The sequence below is a fragment of the Kogia breviceps genome, chromosome 18, assembly GCF_026419965.1.
Source record: "Kogia breviceps isolate mKogBre1 chromosome 18, mKogBre1 haplotype 1, whole genome shotgun sequence".
NCBI classification, from domain to species: Eukaryota; Metazoa; Chordata; class Mammalia; order Artiodactyla; family Physeteridae; genus Kogia; species Kogia breviceps.
The window spans coordinates 31542886-31549405 of NC_081327.1; positions in this window are offsets into that span (position 1 = coordinate 31542886).

Below are 6520 nucleotides of genomic sequence, written 5' to 3' on the forward strand. Positions count from 1 at the left end.
TGCTGAGAGCAGTGCGCCAGGGGTGTTCTCACCATGTCTTCTTAGATTCTGTATTTGTCTATTTGGCATCCATTCATCACAAGTTACACCTCCCCTGTGATCCAGCTTTCGAAGGCATGCAAAAATCATATTTCAAACTCTCCAACCAATCCTGAATCCCCCATCCACTTCATTTATATAACTCACTCCCCAAATGAATATTTCCCCAAATCACCCAGGGCTGGGTACCAGACAATGAGGGACGCCCACGCCCCGAAGCCCGCTGGAATGACTCCCACAGGCCAGTCCTCAATTGCTGACCCTGCCCTGCCTTGCTTTTTCCATGGAAACACAATAAGGGCTGTAGCCTCGGCTTTCCCCTCGCTTCACCTTCTGCCCTGCGTGGTGTGGCGTGGCCCCTTCTCTTGGGAAATGTAAGTAATAAATTCTTCTTTAATGGCATTCAGTCACCTACATACATTTAAATCCCATGGGTACATTTTATTTATTTATTTATTATTTTTATTGACGTACAGTTGATTTACAATGTTGAGTTAATTTCTGCTGTACAGCAAAGTGACTCAGTTATACATATACATACATTCTTTTTTATATTCTTTTCCATTATGGTTTATCCCAGCACATTGAACATAGTCCCCTGTGCTATACAGTAGGACCTTGTTGTCCATCCATTCTTTATGTAATCGTTTGCATCTACTAACCCCAAACTCGCAATCCATCCCTCCCCCATGTCCCCTCTCCCTTGGCAACCACAAGTCTGTTCTCTATGCCTGTTTCTGCTTCGTAGATAGGTTCATTTTTGTCATATTTTAGATTCCACATATAAGTGACATCATGCGGTATTTGTCTGGCTTACTTCACTTAGTATGATAATCTCTAGTTGCATCCATGTTGCTGCAAATGGCCCTATTTCATTCTTTTTTAAAAAAAAATATTAATTTATTTATTTAATTTTGGCTCTGTTGGGTCTTCGTGGCACGCACGGGCTTTCTCTAGTTGTGGCAAGCAGGGGCTGCTCTTCATTGCGGTGCGTGAGCTACTCATTGCGGTGGCCTCTCTTGTTGCGGAGCACGGACTCTAGGCGCGCGGGCTTCAGTAGTTGTGGCACGTGGGTTCAGCAGTTTTGGCTCACGGGCTCTAGAGCGCAGGCTCAGTAGTTGTGACGCACGGGCTTAGTTGTTCCGTGGCATGTGGGATCTTCCCAAACCAGGGCTCGAACCCACGTTCCCTGCAGTGGCAGGCGGATTCTTAGCCACTGTGCCACCACGGAGACCCCTTATTTCATTATTTTTTGTGGCTGAGTAGCATTCCATTGTATATATGTACCACATCTTCTTTACCCATTCATCTGTCCATGTCTTACCTATTGTAAATAGTGCTGCTATGAACATAGGGGTGCATGTACCTTTTTGAATTATAGTTTTTTCCAGATACATACCCAGGAGTAGGATTGCTAGATCATATGGTAATTCTATTTTCAGTTTTCTGAGGAGCCTCCATCCTGTTTTCCATAGTGGCTGCACCATGGGTACATTTTAACAGAAGAGGGTCAGGGACCTGTTCAGTCTCTGCTTTGCCACTGACTGGCTGTGGGTTTTGACACGATCGCTTCACCTTCCTGGGCCTGTTTCTCCATGGAATGATGAAATCGAACCCTTCTCTAACCTGCTTTAGGGTGTAGCCAGTCAAGAGAATGGGGCTTAGTCTGCTGCCGTCCTGCCTCTCACATTGCCCTTGGGTGAGCAGAGGCTTTGAAAACCTGCAGTTTCCCCATAATTGAATTGCCATGACCCCTTCTCCAAAACCACCATGCACACTGCAGAGATGAGACACTCAGACAAGCAAAGGGGCTGGGGCCTTGTTGAGAAGTAAGCCTTAAAAGGACATGTTCAGCACATGGACACACACATTTATAGCAGCGCTACTCACCAAAGCCAAAGGTGGAAACAGCCCAAGAGTCCATCAGTGGATGGATGGATAAATAGTGTATATCCACACAACAGAATATTATTCTGCCACAGAAAAGAGTGAAGTACTGGTACTTGCCACGACGTGGATGAGCTTTGAACAGTGGATGAGCTTTGAACACTTGCTGAGAGAAGCCAGACACAAAAGGTCACATATTGTGTGATTCCATTTACATGGACCAGAATAGGCAAATCCATAGAGACAGAATGCAGATCGCTTCTCGCCAGAGGCAGGGGCATAGGGCAGCCTGCTAAAAGGGTACACGGTTTCCTTTGGGGGTGATGAAAATGTTTGGAACTAGACAGAATCAGTGGTTGCACAACCTTGTGAGTGCACTGAATGCCACTGAATTTTTCACTTTAAATGGTTAATTTTATGTTATGCAAATTTCACCTCAAAAAAAAAAAAAAGGGACACATTTCATACAACCTCTTTTCTGCAGAGTAACAATAGAAACGTAGGCACAGGTGTGATATATGACCTCAGGATGGAGAACACCTCTGAGGAGGGCAGGGAGGGGAAATGGATGACATAGCTGTGATATTTCACCTATTAAATAGAGTGATCTGAATCAAAATATGGCAAACCCGGTTGTCTGTTGTGTTGTATCTGTAGTTCTCTGTATCTGAAATCTGTCGTAATATAAAAGAAAGAAAAGTTTAATTAATTGTTTAAAAAAAAGAGAGAAAGAGAAAAGAAGGAAGGGAGGGAGGGGCTTCTGAGCACTTCTGCGCCCAGCTGAGTCTAAACGCAGCTTCCAGATCATCACAGGGCTTTGCAGAGGTAAAGGCCTCATACGCTGGAGGGTGGTGACCAGACCACAAGCTGACCGCCCGGAAGTGACAAAAGAAGGTGAGGTCTGAGGCCACTGAGGTTGGAGTGGAGCATTCAGTCCCCACTGTGTAGCGAGAGGGGTGAAGAGCTGCCTACAGAGCTGCACTGTCCCTACCCTGCAAGTCTGTCGCTGCGACGGGACAGCAAGGAAGCAGAGAAGGACTGAGGGAGCGGCGAGGATAACACAAACAAGCACAAACCAGAAACATTTCTGGACTCAAAACAAGCATGTTTGTTCTGCTCATTTACAGAGATTATCACACGGCTTTCACGGTAAGGGACCCTAAGCATTAACAAGGCCCCCTTGCAATGCTCAGCCCTCTGCGTGCATGGGTTCTGGGACTAGAAATGCTATCAAACAAAACTATTAGGTTTAGTATTGAACGTTCTGGTTTTTTTTTTTTTTCATCAATCTATGGATCAACTCTTGCTTTATTTCTGGAAAAGGTCTTGAATTATGTCTTTAAGTAATTCATTCTGATTCCTTATTGGTGTTTCTTCTACCTTCTGTGCCTAATCATTTTCCCACTGATCCTGTCTCCCTCTTTTTTTTTTTTTTTTTTTTTTTTTTGCGGTACGCGGGCCTTTGACTGCTGTGGCCTCTCCCGTGGCAGAGCACAGGCTCCGGACGCGCAGGCCCAGCGGCCATGGCCCACAGGCCCTGTATGTTTTTAAACTCTTGAACTTCATGTAAATGTAACATATCTCATACACATGCTCTCCCGTGATTTGCTTTTGTGGCTCCCTGTTCTCCGAGATTCTTCCACGCTGATGTGCACAGACAGCTACAACTCATCATTTCCGCCCCACCCCCCACCCCTCGTGACGACCAATTCCTTCACCCATCCTCTTGGTAATGGCCACTTGGATTATTTCCAGATTCTTGCTATTACAAACAGTGCTGCTTTAAACATTTTTTAGCTTGTCTTCTGGTGCATGTGTCGAAGAATTTCTCCAGGGCAGTGGCTGTCAACTTTGGAGGCACTTACCTGGAAAAGCTTTGCCAAAATCCTGACACCTGCAGCCCTATTCCAAAAGATTGACTTAATTGGTCTTTGGAAAGGAGGGATCCCAGGCAATGGTGTTTCTGTTGTTTTTCTGGAAGGGGCAAGCTATCCAGGTGATTCTAATACATGGCCAGCGATGAAACTGACACTCTAGGGGGGTAATTGTCCAAACCAATCCCAGCGGCCTTGTGGAAGAGTGCCCTCAGGGTCACTCCCTCATCGATACTAGCGCCACATGTAGCTTCCCCTCCTCCCCCCACCCCACAAGAAGCAGGTGGCTGTAGGATGATCACAAAGCCAAGCCTCTGATCTCCTGCCCAACAAGCAGAGTGCTGCCCCCTGGTGCTCTGTGGGGTGCTTTCTTCAGCCCCGCTGCTTGTCTGGGCGCGTGGAACCCGCTGCTTGATTTTGCAATTCAAGAGCGGCCCTCGGCTTGGAGCAGCTTTGTGTTCTCACTTGTCCTCCCTGTCTTCCTCCCACATGCCAGCTCCCAAACCCCCGAATTTGGCCCCCTTCCAACTATCCTGTGGCTCCTCTTGTGGTTCCGTTTCGGCTAAACCCGAGGAAGGTGTGGTGTGCTCGGCTTCCCACTCCACCTGGTGCTTTGGAGTGACTTCAGAGAAAAGGGGATGTCCCAACTGCTTGCCGTCAGGTTTTGGAAATGACCTGAGAGAGTTGACCAGAAAATTAAGATTCCCAAGCCCCACTTAGGCCCACCTAAGGACCTCAGCCACCTGTACCTTTAAAGGTCGTCAGGTGATTGGTGGAGGCAGGTCACTCTCAGGGTCTCACTGTGTCCCCAAATGTAAATTGAGGTTGTTTTCAGTGGTATCTGAGACGGTTTTTGGCTCCAAAACCTCCCCTCAGAGCTGCTGTCTTCCAAAGTCAGCAGGTGTGAGGACCCGTGTCCCTCCCGTGGTCTTGCTGTGCTGAGTGGCAGCTGGGCACCAAGGCCACGTGTGTGCTGCTGGCCGGCCAGGCCAGCAGGCCATGCTCTGCAGCATGCTGGCCCTGACTCTGAGCTGGCCAGCCCCGCTCTGAGCCCTCATGTGGGGCGACCCAGCAGCTGCCAGCCCGGGACCCTTAACTGCCAGGTGCAGCAGACAGGAGGTGGTGTCACCCACTTTGCCAGCAGCGGCGGGGACACTGAACAAGAATCAGTTCAGCAAGAGCTTGTGGCACTTGCCCGGGGCTCTGCTAAACCCAGCCCAGGAAGCTCTTTGGCTCAGGATCTCCTCTCCTCAACCTGCAGGTGGAGACTTTCCTCCTCACCTTGGCAACTGCAGTGGAAGCAACTTAAGCCTAGTCGGGGGCTGGAACGGTTTCCTACTGCTGTGTAACAAACCACCCCAAATCTAGCGGCTTAACACCACACACATTTATGGTCTCAGACTCTGTGGGTGAGGAGTCCAGGTGCAGTGAGGCTGGGCCCCCATGTAGGGTCCCACCAGCTGTGTCTCATCTGGAACCCGGGTCCTCTTCCGAGCTCACGTGGTTATTCAGTTCAGATTTCTGTTCTCACATGATTGTAGGGCTAAGGGCCTGTTTTCTCTTTGACAGTCAGTGGGGTCTGCTCCCAGGTCCCAGAGGTTGCAGTTCCTTGCCTGTGGGACCTCTCACACCATGGCAACTCAAGGCTAGCAAGAGAACCTTGTCCTCCAGTTCTTATAAAGGATCAACTGACTAGGGCAGGCCCACTCAGGATAATCTCCCTTTTAAAAGGCTGAAGGTCCATGACGGATTTTTTTTCCCCTATTATTTTTAATTGAAGTATAGTCACTGTACAAAATGTTACAGGTGTACAATATAGTGAGTCACAATTTTTCAAGGCTATATTCTATTTATAGTTATTATAAAATATTGGCTATACTCCTCATGTTGTACAATATATCCTTGCAGCTTATTTTATACCTAATGGTTTGTACCTCTTACTCCCCTGCTCCTATATTGCTCCCCCCGCCACCAACTGGTAACCACTAGTTTTTCTCTACATGTGTGTATGCTTTTCTGTTATATTCACTAGTTTGCTGTATTTTTTAGATATCACATATAAGTGATATCTTACAGTATCTGTGTTTCTCTGACTTATTTCACTTAGCATAATGCCCTCCAAGTTCATCCATGTTGCTGCAAATGACACCATTTCATTCTTTTTTATGGATGAGTAGTATTCCATTATATATATATACCACATCTTCTTTATCCATTCATCTGTTGAGGGACACTTAGGTTGCTTCCATTTCTTGGCAATTGTAAATAGAGCTACTATGAACACTGGGGTGCATGTATCTTTTTGAATTAGTGTTTTTGGTTTTTTGGATATATACCCAGGAGTAGAATTGCTGGGTCATATGGTAATTATATTTTTAGTTTTTTGAGAAACCTCCACACTGCTTTCCACAGTGGCTGCACCAATTTATACCCCTGCCAACAGTGTTCGAGGGTTCCATGAGGGACTTTTAACTACATCTGCAAATCCCTTCATGTCTGCCACACAAGGTAATCTAATCACAGTAGTGATGTCCCATCATACTCACAGGTCCTGCTCAAACTCAAGGGCAGGGCATTACACAAAAGTGTGGGGCATTGGTGTGTCATCTTAGAACTCAGCCTACCACAGGGGCTTCAGAGTCAAGCCACACCCATAACTAAAATCCACCAGCAGGGACCAGGATAAGCAAAAGCAAACTTAGAGGATCAAGTCAAGTTTC